Source organism: Crocuta crocuta, unplaced genomic scaffold (assembly GCF_008692635.1).
Source record: "Crocuta crocuta isolate KB4526 unplaced genomic scaffold, BGI_CrCroc_1.0 scaffold2194, whole genome shotgun sequence".
Classification (NCBI taxonomy): Eukaryota; Metazoa; Chordata; class Mammalia; order Carnivora; family Hyaenidae; genus Crocuta; species Crocuta crocuta.
Genome location: NW_027530402.1, coordinates 42,553 through 62,240, shown reverse-complemented (window position 1 = coordinate 62,240; position 19,688 = coordinate 42,553). Strand labels below are relative to the sequence as shown.

General features: G+C 39.1%; 1 protein-coding gene and 1 pseudogene across 1 annotated transcript in view; one reads left to right on the top strand and one right to left on the bottom strand.

Annotated features, from left to right (window-relative positions):
* Positions 1-19,688, top strand: part of PCDH19 (protocadherin 19) — a gene marked incomplete at its 3' end in the record, with an annotated part of 80,191 nt that overhangs the window by 25,631 nt on the left and 34,872 nt on the right. The window lies entirely within an intron of this gene.
* Positions 16,840-18,571, bottom strand: LOC144233590 (guanine nucleotide-binding protein-like 3 pseudogene; annotated as a pseudogene).

Here is a 19,688-nt window from a genome sequence, read left to right as displayed (position 1 = left end):
GCCAACAAAATAATAGGTAGCTGGGTGCCACTATTTCCTAATCAGGTGTTTTTTTTTTTGTTTTGTTTTGTTTTTAATGACTAGATATTGTTACCTATAGAGTCAGCAGTTGAGTAACAATCATTTCTGTTCATTTAAGTACAATCTGATCCCCCCCCCCTTAGCTTATAAAGTTGTAATCCATGCATGTACAATTAAAATGATATCCAAATACAGCTCATGGTTTCCTTTGAATGTAAAGCAGCTTTTGTGCTTTTGTGCATAGGGAAGGTTGTTGCTTTGCTATAAGCCACCGACCCAGAGTAAGCCTCAGCTGTGCTGTAGCTATTTTGGACAACAAGTTTCTAGTTGCTTGTGTGTAATTGCCCATATTACATCATCCTAACCATTGTGAAATGTGCAAAATACAAAGCTTATTTAATGATTCATTTCAGGTGGACAGTTCTTTTGAAAGTAATTTTAGAATGTTTCCCTGTATGAAACAGATTCTCCCCTTTGTTCTTGCTTTCTTGTTCAGATTGAAGGTAATTAAGTGATTGATAATAATATAGTAGAGAGAAATGCATCATATACTTTGAGCCACACAACCTTGACAGTCTACTTAAAATGTTGCATGGGATGTTGTTTTTCTTGGTGCAAGTAAAGAACCAAGGGGAGAAATTTCCCTTCACATCACGTCAAGTAAGCATTAACACCAAATCAAATTTAATTTCCCTATCAGTGAGCAGCAGCAGCAGCAGCAAAAAAAAAAAAATCTATTTTCAATGATCACAAGAGGCTTGGATATGTATCACTCACTGGTCTTAGCTGGTTTCAGTTTGTCAGATTTTGCTGTCTTTTGTGATGGTAGATGTATGCCATACATAAGACTTTAAAATGTCTCTGTTGGTGGATTGCATTAACCCATCTTTAAGTCAGATATGTGAAATTCCACTAAGCTAAGACTTTTTGGTGTTTTCCTACCAATGTTAAACATTTGCAGACTATGTAATAGGTCATGCTTACTCACCTACTAGTAGAAGAGTCTAAAAATAACATTTATCCAAGGGGGAGAAGAAGGGGGGAAATGGTGGGGGAAAGGGAGAGAGGCAAACCATGAGAGACTCTTGAATGCTGACAAAAACTGAGAACTGATGGATGTAGGGGGGAGAGGGGATGGGCATGGAGGAGGGCACTTGTGGGCATGAGCACTGGGTGTTATGTGGAAACTAATTTGACAATAAACTATTTGTAAAAAAAAAATAACATTTATCTTTGCCCATGGACCTTATATATTGGACACAACATGCAGTTTGGTAAAATGCCTTATAGATAATATTTCAAAGTGAGGAAAAAAAAGATTGTTTAGAATCTCAAATGTCAGAGATGGATCAAATAATTCTTAGCCCTTTATTGCTGAATAATGGACTTTGTAAATGCCATATGTGACAATTAGATCAAATGAAAATACATAGAGTTCCATATTAATTGGTTCAGTATCAGATGATGGCCTGTTTGCAGAATACAATTAAATTATGTTATCAATATAATGTTTTATCGACTTCTTGGTTTGCAAAATTAAATAAACATAGACAAGCACTTGCAGTGTAAGTTGTAGCAAGGAACGGGTTTTGATTTGGAATTTGAAAACAGAATTAAAGGTGATTGAAGCAGAAAGCAGGCTGTGGGATAAAATTTCTGCCAGCGTTTCTTAAAGGAACTAAGTATATCTAGGTGTTTGGGAGGAGTAAGAACCAAAGAACAGAGACTTTGGGGGAAGTGTTCCAAAATGCTTTCTTAGGGGCTTCTGCCAATATGAGCAAATTCTTTTGTTTAATTGTTTAATTTGCTTTGGTATGAATACATTCACGTATTTCATTATATACTTTGCCTTCCCAGTGTCTTCTTGGTATTGCTCTAGATACTGGTTAAATAGTGGTGAATAAAACTGACATAGTCCCTGTCTCCATGGAGTGGGGAGACAAAACCTTAATATAAAATCATAGTCTTGTGAAAGAAATGGTCATATTATTAAGAGACAAATGGGGGAACTTGATGTAGTGTAGGGGATTATGGAAGTTATATTTGAATTGACACTTGAAGGGTGAGCAGGAGTTAGTGATGCAAAAAGCTGTAGGTGGGATGATGGTCCGGAGATGAGGAATAGCATGTGAGAAGACCCTAATGTGGGAAAGAGCTTAGTGGAGCTGTAATGAGAGTACCAGTGGAATCAGGGCCGGAAGGCGAGTGGAAAAACCTCACATTCTGTGGCTTGAAAAATATGGATCTGAAATTAAACCATTGGCTTAATCTCAGGGAGACCTTCCTCCCTGCCCCAGGTGGTTTGAATTTGAGTGCTGAAATCCTGAAGCCTTGAATCCCACAAGTAGCCATTGGTTAGAAAAGTAGAAAGGGCTGAGGCAGGAGGGTGATGGCAGAAGTTCACCAAGTCCTATGTGAATTCTGCAGAGAGCAAATTCATTTCAGAAAAGCAGCCATTGCGGCGCCTGGGTGGCTCAGTCAGTTAAGTGTNGTGGTATGTAGAATTGGTGGTGTGTAGACAAACTCTGTAAGACGGTGTTTGTGCTGCATGCAAAGCTTATCTAGTCGCATTCTCGATGTGGAATCAGTAATTTCAGGACAATTTTTATAATTTAATTTCTTTCTTGGCTGCTTTTGATAGAGAAAATAAGGAATTCCTCCTCTTCCCCATCCCTCTGCATAAACAGACAGCAGATCCAGAGAAGAAAGGACTAATTGAGTCCCTATTTGCTGCTGCTTTTGTCTTTCCTTTCTCCATTTCTTCTGTGAAGTTCTGCCTGCTAGTCACCAGAGGGCGCGCAGATGCACCAAAATGCAGCCTTTATTCCTCAGGCCACAGAAATTTCATTGTCTCTCTCTTCATCTTTACATCTTCGGAGACAGGGATGCATCTTGGCCTTTTCTCTTTGTAGTATTTCTATCAAGGGCAATCATTCCCCACCTATTTTTTAAAACATGGGCAAAAGCTACTGTCTAGATGAAAAAGAGAAAAGGATTGCTTTCTGAGATCTGGGAGGAAAGTGTGTGTGAGAGAGAGAGAGAGAGAGACTGTGACAGATCTCAGTTGCTGGTACCCTGCGTGACTCGTTTGGGAAGGACTCATTTTGCCAATAGCAAGGTAGACTGTCTGGGCTTCTCTTCTTTTTTGCTTTCCCTGGGCTGTTGTCCTTGTAGCAACTATTCCGCTTCTTGACATGTCCTAATAAAGAGGATGATGTGGCCGGGGGCAGGGGATTCATCTTCTTCCCCAATCGGACTTCTTTATTGAATTTGCTCCTTGCTGAAGTCCAAAGAGCATTGTCTCCTCTTAACTGTGTGCTCTCTTCACTCTGCCCAAGGTCAGAGAATCCAGCTGTGGCCTGTCTGCCTCCAACATCACTGGCCATAGAGAGAAATCTGCATATGGCTGTGACAGTTCTGTGTCTGATGTGTGAGATGCAGAGGAAAGCTAGTTTAAGATCTTCCAAAGATGTCTTGGCATGGCAGTGCTGATGAAAGTGGAGACTTGTTTGTGTCAGTGACATAATCAGAAAAGGCAACCAGGGTCCACCTGCAGGGAGTGAGGAGGTGTGCAGTTTAGTGTGATCTTCTGACAAAAGTCCATGCACTTCACATTTGTCTGTCCCTACTGCCAATCTCCTTTTGATGTCTTAACCTGACTTTTATTCTGGTTTGCTCAAACAATTCTGGTGTCACAAAGAATTGCTTGGCCGGGGGTAGTCATACTGGCTAGCATGCTAATATGAATGCAGGACTCTTTCTAACCAGCTAGTCTCATAATGATAACTACACACGAGGAACAGGCAAGGTTTAGCATATTCTGCATATAGTAAAGCATCAGGCACAGTTATAGCTCCTCATAAATAATAGTGATGGTTCTGAAAGGCCATTTTCATGTAAATTTCCTTACTATTAGCAAGTTTGGAAAAGAGCTATATTGAAGAACAGGTTATTTAAAAAGCAGAATGATTTCCAAATAAAATGCTATCAGCCTTTCTCTTTGGGGCACTGCAGGGCTCCCTTGTTTCAAAGACCCATGTGGATAGATTGCATGTTAACTTGTGAACCCAGTAGCAGTGTTCTTACTGTCCATGCCAGCAAAGCAGTAATACTCTAAACACAAAAGGCATTTAACACAGTAATTGTTTCTGATGGAGCAAGTGGCACTGCCAGCTTGCTCTCTCTTGGATGGCTTCTCTACGATGGGAGCAAGATTGGGAGTCAGGCCGAGGCTACTCCTTGGTTTGTGTGGTATAAATGAATAACTTAAAAAAAAAAGTGTTTGTATAGCCAAGGTCATTCCTGCCCTTTCCTCAATAGATTTGAAATCCTGGGCTGAATACTTATCTGGCTTGGTTTTGTGTCTTTGGAACAAAGGAAACTTCCAGTGACCAGTCTGGTTAATCACCAATGCTTATTCCCTCTTCCCTTCTATTTTGCACTGGGTTTCATTCTACACCAGTACATTGGGTTTCCAATCACATCAGATCCTATTAGGCTGCTTTCCATTCATAGCAGATTAGATTCCCTTACACCTCACTGCCTAGCAGGATTTTCTCCTCCACAATGTCTAGAGTATTAGGTTCCCTTACATGGGTTGCTGCTTGTTAAGTTGTGTTCGGTGCTGCGTAGTATTGAATTCTCTTTCTTGTCAGCAGTCACTGGGTTGTTAATTACACACTTGCAGATTCACTTCTCCTTCACATTCTGTAATGTACAGCTTTCCATAAGCTCTGACTGCACACTTCAGTGCCTTAGGCAGCCATATCTGCTCACAGGTTCAGTTCCATTCAGCTGTGCAATATGGAGCACCTGTACACCAGAGTCTGTGCTATATACTGCAGTGTTTACAAAAGTAAGTGAGGCATAATTCTTTACCTCAAGCAGTTCACAGTCTACTGGGCTGGGAATAGAGGGCAGTATATAAGATGAACTATGTGTTTGAAGGGTAAGTGTTGGTTATACTACTTTCCTAGTAACAGTTTATTATTTGGCACATTTAAAACACCTTAGAAGGCAACTTGATACTTATAATGTCATTATTATCACCATTCTGTTCTATAATGAAAAAAAAAAAACAGGAAGGACAATTGTGTAGGAAGTGGCCATTTTGCCAGGTTCCACTGCAGGTATTGGATGAATTGTGATAAAAAATCTTGTGTCTTTTAACACCCAGTCCTGCTTTTATATGTAGCTAGCAGGATATTAGAAATCATGTGATTCTAAGATATACCCATCACACATAGATAAAGTAATAAAAATTCATATGTAGACTCTTGTATAACATGCATGGACATTACATACAGACTACAATCTATTTCTATTTTTTCTTTTGATACTAAAATATGGTGCAATTTTATTCATCCCTGGAAAAGAGGGAACCAAAAGTAATGCAAAGGGATGTGAGTCATGGATTCCCACAAGTAACAGAAGGTAGGGGCATTACCAATTGTGATCTTAATGCTCAAGAATCTCAACTTAGTGCAGAATCACAATCTTGTGTCTCACATTAGTGTAAATGTTGCCTAATTTTCACTTTGTATAGCTTCTCATTCCTTGTACACTTACCACGTGCCAGGCAGTGTTCCAGGTGCTTTATTGTAGCATCTCAGTAATTGCTCACCATAAATGAAACTTCTCTGTATTTGCTGTCATAAAAAAAAATCCAAGTTTACTGGCAACAAAGAGATGTGTTTTGTATCTCTTTCTGCCAACTCCACCAGAGTGCTTCATTAATGCCAAATTTCTAATTGGCTGTGAACAGTAGTTATAACATAGTCTGAATATGTTCATAACATAGTCATGACAAATATTGATCTCAAAAAATGCAATTTAGAGAAAGACCTAGATAATAAATAAAATTATTTGATATAAGAATTAAATAAAAACCAAGAATTTGGTTTACATTTTTTTTCTTCAACACCAAAATATTGTGCCATTTTTTAAAAATCACTGGAAGGGAGGGAACAAAAAGTAAGGCAAAATAGGAAGTGACAGGACGAGTGCTTTTGCAATTTACCCACTCTTTTCTAACTTGTCAAACATACAGTGTTTCTAAAACCAAGAGTAATGATATCTGTATTTCCTATTATAATTGTGTAATGTGAAGAGACTTTACTGGTATGGAAAAGTGACAGCAACATTCAGAACTCATTTTTCAAAAGTGTGTTACTATTCTAACATATGGACTATGGCACGGTTGCATTAGAATAATTCAGTGTTGCTCTTTCAACTGAAATGCCCTGCTTACTTATTTGACCAAGGTCATCACCAGTTGTCAAGGGGCTGTTTCTTTTCTTTTCTGAGGCTTGTCCTTAATGTATAGGGGTTAACATGCACATCTGGATATAGACTGTATTATTCCCCCAACACTGTCCCCTACTGTGTATAATGCAACATCCTTTGATCCTCACAAACACTCCTACCAGAGTATATTATGTCCATAACTGAACTATTATATATTTCATCTTTTTTTGAATCCAAGACTTGTGATCATTACTTAAGAATCAGAGTTTCAGAGAAACTGCCAAATACAATGTACCCTACTATTCCTTGCATGCCTTATTTCATAGTACAGTTTCTACTTTCATCCTCTTGCTCATTTTAGCAATAAATACTTAGAGAGTCAGTCACTGCTTCAAATCTAGCCACCCTGTTTCATATTAATAGCATAATGGTGAACATTCTGTACATTGCCGGTGACTCACGTAATCACCATGCAAAATGCATCATTCATAAATTGTTTAGTGTGACCTTTTGCACAGTAGCACTAATTATTATTATCACAGAAGCCCAGTAAATGATATTCAAGATATTCTTGGTTAGTCAAAGCAGTTGTCATGATGGTCATACAAATATGTCTTATGAATTGGGTTAATTAGGGTAATTAATAACTGTTGTTTTGGCCCCCCTTTCCCAAGGTGTTGCCTAAGCATTATCAAAAGGGGAGAGGTAAAGTTCAAAAAAGTTTGCCTCCCTTTTCTACGAAAGCTACTTTTTAAATCAATAAAAGCTATCCAGCCTCCAAAGGTGCCTCCCCTAAAGAAACCCTTACTTTTATGGGATCTTCTACTTTTAGACATTTCAGAGTCAGCAGGCACAAGCTACATTGAAAAAAATGTAGTTAAAAAGAGGAGCTAAATAGTATCCTAAGGTTGCTGCTTTCTTTTTAGTCACCTCTGAGAGCTCCTGAGGGACCATCCCTTTGTTTTCTACTTTGAGCAGAGGCTTGCTTTGTTTTTGCTCATCTACAACTTTCTTGCCTTGCTTTCTAGCCTTCTCATTGTATTGGTTTTCTTTTCTTCTTTTAACCTCTCAAGGAAGTTGTGAGTTTTCCTCATTTGGGTTTCTGCTCCTCTGAGGTTTTTCTGAGTTGTATTGCAGGACTTTTTTTTAATGCCTTGTGGACCATCTAACATTGCCATGTGGCAGTTTTGTTCCTTTTTCGAGAGAGAAAGGGGCTAGCTCTGAAGAGCTATTCGTCTATCTCTTCCATAAAAAACAAAACAAAACAAAACAAAACAAAACAAAAAACCATAAAAGGTGAAAGTCCAAGTTTCTTCTCTGTGCATTACAGCATATTAAGATGTTTTCTTTATTATAATGCAAAGAGAAAGGGAGACGTTAAAAATGAAACCTCTCTTCAGTGAGGTCATCCTTTGAGCAGATACCATTGTCCACAAAAAGAATTTGAGATTTTTCATAATGGTTTTAAATAGCAAATTGATTTTTCCCTGTTTCTTCCATAAAACACGAAGTGATACAAAAGAAGGAAGGGAAGTGAGGACATTAATTGGACATGAGATCTATGTTGGTTCCTGGACTCAATGCTTTTCATATATTAGCTAACTTAATCCTCACAACAACCCTATGAGACTGGAAATAGTATTATCCTAGTTATACAAATGAAACTAAAGTATATAAAGGTCAAATAATTTTCCTGAGGTCACACATAACCAGGACTTGAACCTAAGTCTTTCTGATCCAGAATCTTTTTTTCTACACCAGCTAGCACAGAGTTTCCCAGAAGAGCGATAGGCTTCTAGTACTTTACAATTCCAGATACCTTGTTCACAGCCCCAAACCCCATTGATTAGAAATGCCTGTTGTTTCTTGCTTCTCTGCCTCCTTGGCAACTGAGAATTCTGTCAGGGGCTAGTATTCTGTCTCACCTATAAAATTTAAGTTTGGGGACAATTCTAAGAAAAAGCTTTTAGTAGAGGGCATTAGGCTAATACCTTCGAAATGTCCATAGCACATTCTTCCCATGTCACAGTGGAATCTCATGATCAGAAAAAAGCAGCTTCCTTCTCTATTTTACATGAAGTTGCTCGTGTTAGGGAAGAAAGGCTTTGTGTTGTCTGAAGTGACTTGGTGATGCTTGGAGGCTACACAGGATACATGGGAGATGAAAGTGGGTGGGGTCCTCTGGGTATCCCTGTCCTAGTAACACAGGACCTAGTTCTGATATCTTAGGGCTTTTCTAGGCCCATGTTTTTTTCTGGTGTATCCTTACAAAATTTAGGAGTATTGTACTTCTGGTATTTAATTTTTTTGTGTAGCTTTGCCTGGTTCATAAAAAAAACATTCATTCATTCAACAAATAGTTATTGAATATCAAGTTAATGTCAGATATTGTTTTCATGGTTTCAGGAAGAGCAATGAACAAAATAGATAGAAATTTTCTTTTTCCTTAAGTATATTTATTTATTTTGAGAGAGAGAGAGAAGGGGAGAGAGTGAACAAGCAGGGGAAGGGCAGAGAGAGAGGGAGGCATAGGATCTGAAGCAGATTCTGCACCTACATCAGAGAGCCCAACGTGGGACTTGAACTCATGAACCATGAGTGAAAGTTGAATGTTTAACCGACTGAGCCACACAGGCACCCCAACAGACAGAAATTTCTAACATCATGGAGTTAACATTCTAGTAGGTGGAGAGAAATAATGAAAAAATTAGTGAAATATGTAGTATTTTAGAATATAAGTGCTATAGAGAAAAATAAGGCAGAAAAGGGGGATTGTGAGTATTGGAGAGATTTTGCAAATTTTACTAGGATGGTTGGGTAAGGTGTCAGTGCGATATAATTATATTCCTTATCATTTCACACAGAGACCCTTCTCCAGTCAGGCTGATAGTTCATTCATTAATGCCTACTCCACCTATCTTTGTATCTTACCAGGCATAAGATACACATTTAAGAGGAAAACAGACATTGCACCTATCCTTATGGAGCCCAGAGTATGGTGCAGGGGACAGACAGTGAAAAATTATTACACAGATGATGACTTGTAATTACACTGTGATGAAAAGCAGTACAAGGTCTTAACATGTACCATGCATGGAGGACAGTACACCCATACTAATTCTTTTAGGATAAAGGCCACAGAGAGACCACAGAACAAAATTTAGTCTCATTGTATTGTGTGGGAAGGACTGTGATGACATGATTACAAAACAAGAAGTCTCATTTGGTTTAAGTTGTGTCGAGGGATCCATGAATTTGTCATTTCAAATGTCCAATTGCCATAATTGCATATAGATACTTTTAGTCTCAAACGCAGCTAATTACTGACATTTGATTTTAAACACACAGACATATATGGCTATATTTTTTCTGAAAAACAAATAAATGACTGTTTCATGTGGTGAATTGTGGGCCTTGTAGAAAACTGACTTAAAAGGAGGGAAAGCATTCATGATGTTAATGGCTGATTTTTAGAGCAGAGTGCCTATTTGTATGTTTTTCTCCTTTCATTTTGCCTCCAAAGCTCCAAAACCCCCTAAAATGAAAGATTATAGGATAAAATGCATCATTTTATTTTTAAATCATGGAGAACAAAGTATTTTAATGAAGAAATATATTATATTAGTCTCCTATAAACCAAGAGCTAATAGCCTGGAACTGGTACTTTGGCTCTCTAAAAACTCCAACAAAACAATCCAATTACAGACTCTGAAACATTTTTATTTTTAGTTTCTTGTAATAGCAATTCATTCTCTGCTATGGTACATTAACTGGGAAACAATTTGAAATGAGAGTTTTGGCATCTTTAGAATAATTGACTATATTTACCAAACTTCTAATAGTGCAGAGAGGTTGGTGGGGGGAAGGATAGAAGAGCAAAAGATTAGGTAAGGGGAAAGTGTATCCAAGAAGGCATAACTTTCAAATTGACATATGGGGAACACAGTTTAGCTTAACTTTGTTTCCTTCCAGTTTATCTTCAAGTAGAAAATAGTTTGGTCCTTTGTGCTGCTTTCTGCCTTTGTGTATGATGTAGTGTTACTTTGGTGAGCAGGAATAATTAGTTGTTTACAAACAAAGAGTGCAATAGGCACAGCTGTGATATTCTCTATACTACAATCTCTGGCAGTCCCCAATTGCTAATGTTGTTAGCTGGCCTGTTCCCATTCCTTTTAAGTGGAATTTCTTTTGTTTTGAAGGACTGTCACTTTTTTGATCTACTCTTCAGTGGTTCTTCTTGCCTATCTGTTGCTGTTGTTGTTGCTGCTGCTGTTGTTTAAATTCCAACCCAAGTCCAATCTGGAGTGGAGCTGGTAATGCCAGATGGAAGGAATCTTTGGGAAGGATAGAAAAGCACAGTGGAGGGGCAGAGAGAGAAAGAGGGAGAGGGAGAATCCCAAGTAGGCTTCACACAGTACAGAGCCCAATGACTTGGAGCTCAATCTCAGGAGTCATGAGATCATGACTTAAGCAATCTCACAAACCATGAGATCATGACCTGAGCAGATATCAGGAGTAGGATGCTTAACTGACTGAGCCCCCAGGTGCCCTGTGGTAATTTCTTAAAATAAGACAATGAAGTTTGCCACATCAATTGACTTGTCCTTTCACAAATGATTTCTCTGTAGCAATGTAATGCTGTTTGATAGCCTTTTACCCACAGTAGAACCTCTTTCAAAATTGGATCAATTCTCTTGAACACTGCTGCTACTTTATCAGCTATGTTTATGTTGTATTCTAAATACTTTGTTGTCATTTCAACAGTCTCCACAGGTCTTTACCAGGAGTAGATTCCATCTCAAGAAAACACTTTCTTTGCTCATCCATAAGAGGCAATTTTTAATTTTTTAATGTTTGTTTATTTCAATGTTTATTTATTTATTTATTTATTGTTTTTGAAAATTTTTTAATGTTTATTTATTTTTGAGAGAGAGAGAGAGAGTAAGCAGGGGAGGGGTAGAGAGAGAGAGAGGGAGACATAGAATCTGAAGCAGGTTTCAGGCTCTGAGCTGTCAGCACAGAGCCTGATGCAGGGCTCGAACTCACGAACTGTGAGATCATGACCTGAGCCAAAGTCAGATGCTTAACTGTATGAGCCACCCAGGTGCCCCAATAAGAGACAACTTTTAATCCATAAAAAGCAAGTTTTTACGAGATTGCAGCAATTCAGTCCCATCTTCAGGTTTCACCTCTAATTCTAGTTCTCTTCCTATTTCTACCACTCCTGCAGTTACTTCCTTCACTGAAGTTTTGAACCCTTCAAAATCATGTAGGAGGGCTGAAATCAGCTTCTTCCAAAATCCTGTTAGTGTTGATATTTTGATCTCTTCCCATGAATCGTTAATGTTCTTAATGGCATCAAGAATGATGAATCCTTTCCAGAAGATTTTCTTTTTGTTTAAACTTAATTATTTAGGTTTATTTTATTGTATGTATGTATATATGTATGTATGTACATATTTAGAGAGCATGCACATGTGGGAGGGGATGGGGCAGAGAAAGAGGGAGAGAGAATCCAAGCAGGCCCCATGCTGTCATGTACTGTGCAATCAGGACCTGAGCTGAAATCAAGAGTTTGATGCTTAACTGACTGAGCTAGCCAGGCACCTCTCCAGAAGTTTTTCAATCTACTTTGCCCAGATTCATCAGAGGAATCACTATCTATGGAAGCTTTAACATTACAAAATGTATTTCTTAGATAACAAGACTTGATATTTGAAATGAATCCTTGATCCATGGGCTGCAGAATGGATGTTGTGTTAGCAGGCATGAAAACAACATTAATCTCATTGTATATTTCCATCAGAGCTGTTGGTTGACCAGGTGCATTGTCAATGAGCAGTAATATTTTGAAAGGAATCTTTTTCTGAGCAGTAGGTCTCAACAGTGGGCTTCAAATATTCAGTAAGCCATGCTGTAAACAGGTGTCCTGTCATCCAGGCTTTGTTGTTCCATTTATAGAGCACAGGCAGAGTAGATTTAGCATAATTCATAAGGGCCTTAGGATTTTCAGAATGGTAAATGAGCATTGGCTTCAACTTAGTCACCAGCTATATGAGTCCCTAACAAGAGTCAGCCTGAGCTTTGAAGCTTTGAAACCAGGCATTGACTTCCTCTTTGTAGCTATGAAAGTCATAGATGGGGGTGCCTGGGTAGTTCAGTCGGTTAAGCGTCTGACTTCTGCTCAGGTCATGATCTCACAGTTCGTGAGTTCTAGCCCCGCATTGGGCTCTGTGCTGACAGCCAGCTAAGAGCCTGGAGCCTGCTTCAGATTCTGTATCTCCCTCTCTCTCTGACCCTCCCCTGCTCACGCTGTCTCTGTCTCTCAGAAATAAATAAAACATTGGAGGAGGGCGCTTGTTGGGATGAGCACTGGGTGTTATATGGAAACCAACTGGACAATAAACTATTAAAAAATAAAGTTTAAAAATGCAAGTTATACTAAGTAAATATTTTATTTTATTTTTTTTAAATGTCATAGATGGCATTTTCTTCCAATACACAGGTAGTTTGAAAATCTGTTGTTTAGTGTAGTTAGCTTCATGAATTATCTTAGCTGGATCTTTTGGCTAACTTTATGCACCTTCTACATCAGCACTTGCTGCTTCAGCTGGCACTTTTATGTTAAGGAGATGGCTTCCTTCCTTAAACCTCATGAAGCAACCTCTGCTTTCTTCTGTAGCTTCCTCACCTCTCTTAGTCTTCATAGAATTGAAGAGACAGAATTAGGGCCTTGCACTGGATTAGGCTTTGGTTTAAGGAAATGTTGTGGCTGGGTTGAGCTATCCAGACCACTAAAACTTTCTTCATATCACCAGTAACACTCTTTTACTTTGTAATCATTCGTGTGTTCACTGGAGTAACAATGTTAATTTCCTTGGCTAACTGACACAAGAGGCCTAGCTTTCAGCCATCTCAGATTTATATATGTCTTCCTCACTAAGCTTAATCATTTCTAGGTTTTTATTTGAAGTGAGATATGTGTGACTCTTCCTTTCACTTGAATACTGAAAGGCCATTGTAGGGTTATGCATTGGTCTAATTTCAATATTGTTGTGTCTCAGGAGATAGGAGGCCTGAGGAGAGGGAGAGAGATGAGGGAATGGCAGATTGGTGGAGCAGTCAGAACATACACATTTATCAATTAAATTTGCTATCTTATGTGGGTGCAGTTCATGGTGTTCCAAAACAATGACAATAGTAATATCAGATATCACTGGTCAACTATAACAAATACAATAATAATGAAAACATTTTAAATACTGTGAGAATTATCAAAATGTGACATAGAGACATTCAGTGACCAAGTGCTGTTGGAAAATTGCTCTGATAGACTAGCTTGACGTAGGTTTGCCAAAACATTCAATTTGTAAAAACTGCAGTGTCTGTAAAGGCCAATAAAGTGAAGCACAATAAAAAGAGGTATGCCTGTATACTGTTTGACCCCAAGACCAGCTAATTATTTGACTAGAACAAGAGCTTTCACATACACAGCATGGAAAACCAGTTCTCAGGCATAAGGCCAAGACCTGATGGATCATTGAGTGATCTGGGACATTTCTCTACCCCTTATAGAATGTTCTGTATTTAATCTTCTCATCATTAATGAACAAATAATCACCACTGCCAGAGGCAAGGTTGTAGAAAAGATGAACTGATGGCCAATATGCTGCCTTCCATCTTCTTGACCCCTTTTGCAGCTTTGTAGTTGGTGTGCTTTTAGTGGAGTTAGGAAAGAGTTAATATCTTTGAAAAGCCTTGGATGTGGCTTGTTTTCCTCTTAGGAATATTGAAAAGATGAACATGTAGTAGGAAATTTTGAGACTTTTCTGGTATTATAGACTCTTATTCCAAAAAGCACTTCTTGTAATAATAAGCCCAAATGACAGAAGAAATATTAACTTATGAAAATAAAATTTCTAAAAGCAAATTTTATGAAATGGTTGACTGCCATTGTATCTTCATTATTTTTAGAACACACAGGGAGAGATCATTCATACTTTCATTTTTTCTCTATCTTCTCATGCCTTATTCATTTGGTTTTTAAAGCACAAGGAAGAAAAGTTTGTGAGGCAAAAGATAAAAGTCATCTTTGTTTGCACAGAAACATACTTTGTTGGCTCAAGGACTATAGTACACAGAGGAGTCTGGCTTCAGAGTCATCCATGCCCTGTTAGAAGAAACAAAAACATTGTTCTTAGAGCAGAGACAATGTTTCTGAACAAGATTTCCCTTGTTTTCTTCTTGTACCTTTGCTCACTTTAGGCTCTGTATAGGATCAGGCTTCCAGGGATGGCATATAGTTATTTGGTAAGTGATAGGGAGAGACTAGGGCTCAGGCAGCATCTGGAAGCCAAGAGGGTTGCCCAAGAACTTTCAGCTTCTGGAGAAAAGGCACAGTGTCAGGCGATCAGAAGAAGAAGAAAAGAACATGGATTAAATACACATCTTCAGGCTTCATAAAAGGAGAAAAAGGGCCTGATTTGCTCCCCATGAAGCATGTAAATTTTATGGTAATCTCCTTTTGTAGGGCTAAGAGTGAGTGGGTCTGAGGTGCTGAAGAAAATGAAGGTCTCCACCTATAGGCTGCTTCAGGAAAGAGCTTGATCTTCCTTTTCTATGTCTAAGTGGACTAGGGGAAGTTTTAAGAAGCTATCCATGCTAGGGTCGACTTCCTCAGGATTCATCTTTATGCAAAGGCTGCAAAAGAATTTGAAAGTCATGAACACCTGACCACTGGAGAAAACCTTTACTGGCTCAGAAATCAGTCTCTGTGGTTTAATTAACTACCCATTTGGACATTGATTTTTCTAGCACTTGTTTGGAATGTAACTTGTCTTCCAAACTTTACAAAAGAGACAACCAGAATCCAGATGGATTTGTGGCTGTAGGGTAGTTGCTTGATTTTATTAAGCATGGCTTATGCTCTCTCTTGCTCCTCTGACACTCATACATAACTTGCAAAAGCAAGAATTTTAGCTAGAGAGAAGCAAATTATTTCCCCCAAACAAATGTTTTCCCTACTTCTATCCCCCTTAGATCTCATGTCCCTGAAGGCAGTTCTGATGGTAAGCACTACCCAGAGGGGTCTTCGTGGTTGTTCTCTCCTCTGTGCTCCACATGTAGATACCACTGACATAGCATTAAAACACCACATGTTTTATGTAAGTGTCTTCACTTACATTTCCCTGACACTAGAAATGTGAGCTCCTTGAGGGCAGGAGAAAAAATCTAATTCATCTCCATATCCCTAGCATCTACCATAGGGCCTGGCAAATAGTCTTAACAGTATTTGTTGAATTGAATTAAATTAAATAATTTCAGACCTGAGCTATACTAGCTGCCATTTGTTCTGCAATAGGCAGTCATGGACAGCCAGGGAGCATGAGGCAAATGTTTTCAATTGTGCAGAGGACTCTGAATGATCTCTTTTTACTTTTCATTCTACCCCTTCACATTGCTCCCATCTACCAGATTTTTCTACTGGTTACCTACAGATTGTGAAAAGAAAGGTCTTAAACATGGTGCAGGGTTTTCTGTGACTTTTATGTATTTTGACCTGGAACTGATGGCTTTGTCATTTTACTCAGCCTTTATACAGTACAGTCAAATCTTTGAGACTAACTTGGGGATAGGCCAGTCGGAATTATAGATAGAAAAGAAATGCAATTTTATTACTTTCAAGTTCATAGAGTAATAAGAAGCAGACTAACATAGCCCTTGCCAGGATGTTTTGCCAAGCAGAAGTCCTTGGACCTACTTTAATGAATAAGTAAGAATGATGTGCAATTAACATACTTATTGTTTGTAAATTGCTTCCAAAGTGCTTAAAACAATTTATTCTCTTAAGTAGTTTAAACACTTCCTTTATAATCTTGTTTACACCATAATTTCCCCAGCAAACCTGTTAAAAAATAGATACAGCAGCCTCGCTCTATATGAATGGTCACCAAATATGAACTAGTGATGTCTGAACTGCAAAGGTGGGACTCCAACACAGAGAAGCCAATAAGCCGGAGAATAATGCTTTGAGGAAGTGGGCAGAGCAGACTCCTTCTTTCCTATTTAGATATTGTTAGTGAGAGAGGCAGGGGCTTAGCTGTAGTTCCTCATTCCTATTTAGAGAAGAGAAAAGCACCCTCAGAAGGAAGCAATACTTGCTAGCCCTGCTCAGTGGTCTAATGGCAATTTCCACTGAGGCAGTAAAATGAACAAATTTACCTTTTGGATAATTTCCCTATGATGAAACAGTCCCCAGTGGGCAAGACTAATAGAAGATATTGTATTTTGATTGCAGTTTATTTCTAGGAATTATAGATGAGCAATTTAAGTGGCAACAAAGCAAGTCATTTGCTAGGATGAGGCCATATTTCACAGAGCTTTATCATTCAACTTTCTTTGGATCACTCAGCTAAAGACAGTCTGTTTCCTTGGGTGCTTCATACATTCTCTTTCTACAGTATCCCGAGAAACATTTTTCTTAATGATAGGATATTCGTAAGAAATGATTTACAAGCATCATTTTCACTAAGTTTCGCTTTTTTTCCTATGAGANACAAGCTATACATCACACACAATACAAGAGCTTAGTAGTCTGCTCAAAATGTTAAAAAAAAAAAACACCTTCTAAAAAGACAAGGTTCTGTTATACATAGTCTGTGCTGAAGTCATAAGCATCATCTTCCTCTTCGGTCATTTTATCTGAGATGTAAGATAGTGCTGACTCATCTGCTTGAGACTCCTCAGGCAGTGCCCAGGACTCCTCTTCTAGGACCGTGGCTAAGCTCTCTTCATCAGCTTCTTCGTCAGCACTCTCCTGGTCACTGTTGAGGTCAAGGTGGTCCTCCTCCTCCCCTTGCTGTTTCTTTTTCTGTTTTGGCAGTTCTTCAGGTATGTCCATTTCTTCTATTATTCCATTTGTTAGACCCGAAGACTGGAAAAGGATGCTACTGGCTAAACGAGGGCCCCTGATGCTGTGTATGCTGTGTGCGTTGTTCTTTTCTAATTCTTCTAGATTAAGGCCCTCTTTCATCTCTGTCATGATGCCCTTGTTAAAATGTGGAGAAGGAGTCCAGGATGTAGGGGGATGGCGATAGTAACCTAAAGAGGCACCTGTCCACTCAGACCACATCAGTTTGGCCGCACCTTCTACATTTGGGCTTCCACCTCTTTGGTGCAGTCCTCTTCTCTGAGCAAGCAATGTAAAAAATTCCAGAGGATTCTTAAAGTCTGGGACGGTAAATTTCAGTACTACCTGTCGAGCATCTGCCTGGGACAAGATGGCGCTAGCAGCCTCTACTGGTTTCACCACTTCAGTACTCGCTGGACTCCTCAGAGCAAGTGTGCTGGTAGAGTTAAGCGGAGACACGATGCAGCTTGGACTGTCTATGATTGTGATCTGTTTGTCCAGGGTGACAACCTGCATGCACCTTGTAAGCCCCATCGATACACCAACATTACATATCCGTTCTTGTTTCAAGCTATTGATGATGCTGCTTTTCCCCACATTTGGGAAACCAATGACTCCAACCTGAATGGCTTTGCCATAAGTCTCCTGAAAACTTTTAAGCAGCTTCCAAAGGCCTTCCTTCCCAACACAGCCTTCATTTCTGATTGGAGCTCGCTTCCTTAACTTCAAATGCTTGATTATCTTGCCCTTGTCCCTCAGATTTGTTGAGGCTCTGAACACCACTGTTGGTAATTCCTTCTTCAAATAATTTAGCCAGTTCTCCAAATTCTCCTTTGGTACCAAATCTGATTTATTTAATAGAAGTACCAGCTTTTTCTGTCCACTCTGGATAATGGCCTCTTCTACCTGGGGACACCTGCAACCAAGAGGATCTCTGGCATCCAACACCTCCAGCACAATATCTGAGGCTTCAATCACCTTTTTAAGTTCCTGACAATACAACTTCTTCGGATTCTTTTTGCCTGACTTGGTTTTGTTCTTAGCCTTGCATTGCCCAGATTCCTCCTTCACAGGTTCCAAGTTAGATGCCTTAACACCAGGGTTAGTTTCAAGTTTCCTTTTCTTTTCCTGTTCTTTCTGCCTATCAAGTTTCTGCTGCTGTTTTAGTTCTTCAAGTCGCTGTTTCCTTAGCTCCGCTTCCCGGAGAAGAGCCTCCTTAAAGGGAGCACTGTTTGGAACTCCTGGGTCTTTTCTAGGCTTTTTGTGACCCCGTTTTTTGGCCTCCTTCCTCAATTTTCGATGGTGCTCTCGAACCTTTTTTTGGATCTTATACCGCTTATGACAGGTCATGCGTTTACTTGCTTTCTTTAACTTCGGTCGCTTCATCCTGGTAGCGAGAAGGGCTCTTTGGGGACTTCTTAGGAGAAATAATAGGAAGGACTTGGGCAAGTTGAAAAAGATGAGACCTGGCTTGGATGTCACAAGAGCTGAGTTCTAAACCCATGCCTGTGTTTTTATTAACCAGTGTGTTGCTTGGGGGCAGTTGTGAGATTCCCTGGCCCATTTTCCTCGTATTCCAAATAGTGAGTGAGTGAGTGAGTGAGTGAGTGAGTGTGTGTGTGTGAGAGAGAGAGACAGAGAGAGACTCCCAAAGGTCTTTTTGTGTTTTAATGCTCTGCTGGTAGATGATTTTGTGATGGTAATGAATTCAAAAGGATATTTTTTAAAGCCTGTAGTGGACAGCATAGCATTGTCAGCCTGCACTAATGATTTGAAGAACCTTTGCAAATGACCATATTTTGTAGTAAAGCAACTGAAGTCTCTCTCATGATCTGAAGAAGTAATTAATATTGCATGAAAGGATTTTTTTAATTTATGAAGGATGGATCTCAGAAGGGACTATAGATTGAAAGCAAAAGCAATAAGTCAGCCAATTTGGGCTTACATTACCTGATGCCTGTAAAGTTAGACTTGCTGGAAGGTCCCCTGGTTCATGAAGCAGAAGTCTTAGTTTCTTGCTCTGACTCTGTCAACACTTGGCTATTTGATCTTGAATTCAAAAACCCTCTGGGCCTCAGTTTTTCCATCTGTTAAAAAGGGGAAATGATACCTTACCTATATATTTCTTAAGTCTGCTGTAGTTATTGGAANTCTCTGTCTCCTAGAAATAAATAAACATTTAAAAAAATAAAATAAAATAAAAATAAAAATTAATGTTTATTTTATTTTTGAAAGAGAGAGAAACAGAGGGTTAGTGAGGGAGAGACAGAGAGAGAGGAGATACAAAACCTGAAGCAGTCTCCAGGCTCTGAGCTGACAGCACAGAGCCTGATGCAGGGCTCAAACCCACAAACTGTGAGATCATGACCTGAGCTGAGCTGAAGTTGGACACTTAACCAATTGAGCTACCCAGGGGCCCCAAAAAATAATGTTTTATGTTGTCGACTGAGATACACAGCTCTACAGGTGTTTCTTGTTCAGTTCAATTATAAACATCCCCTTTAAAGGAGAG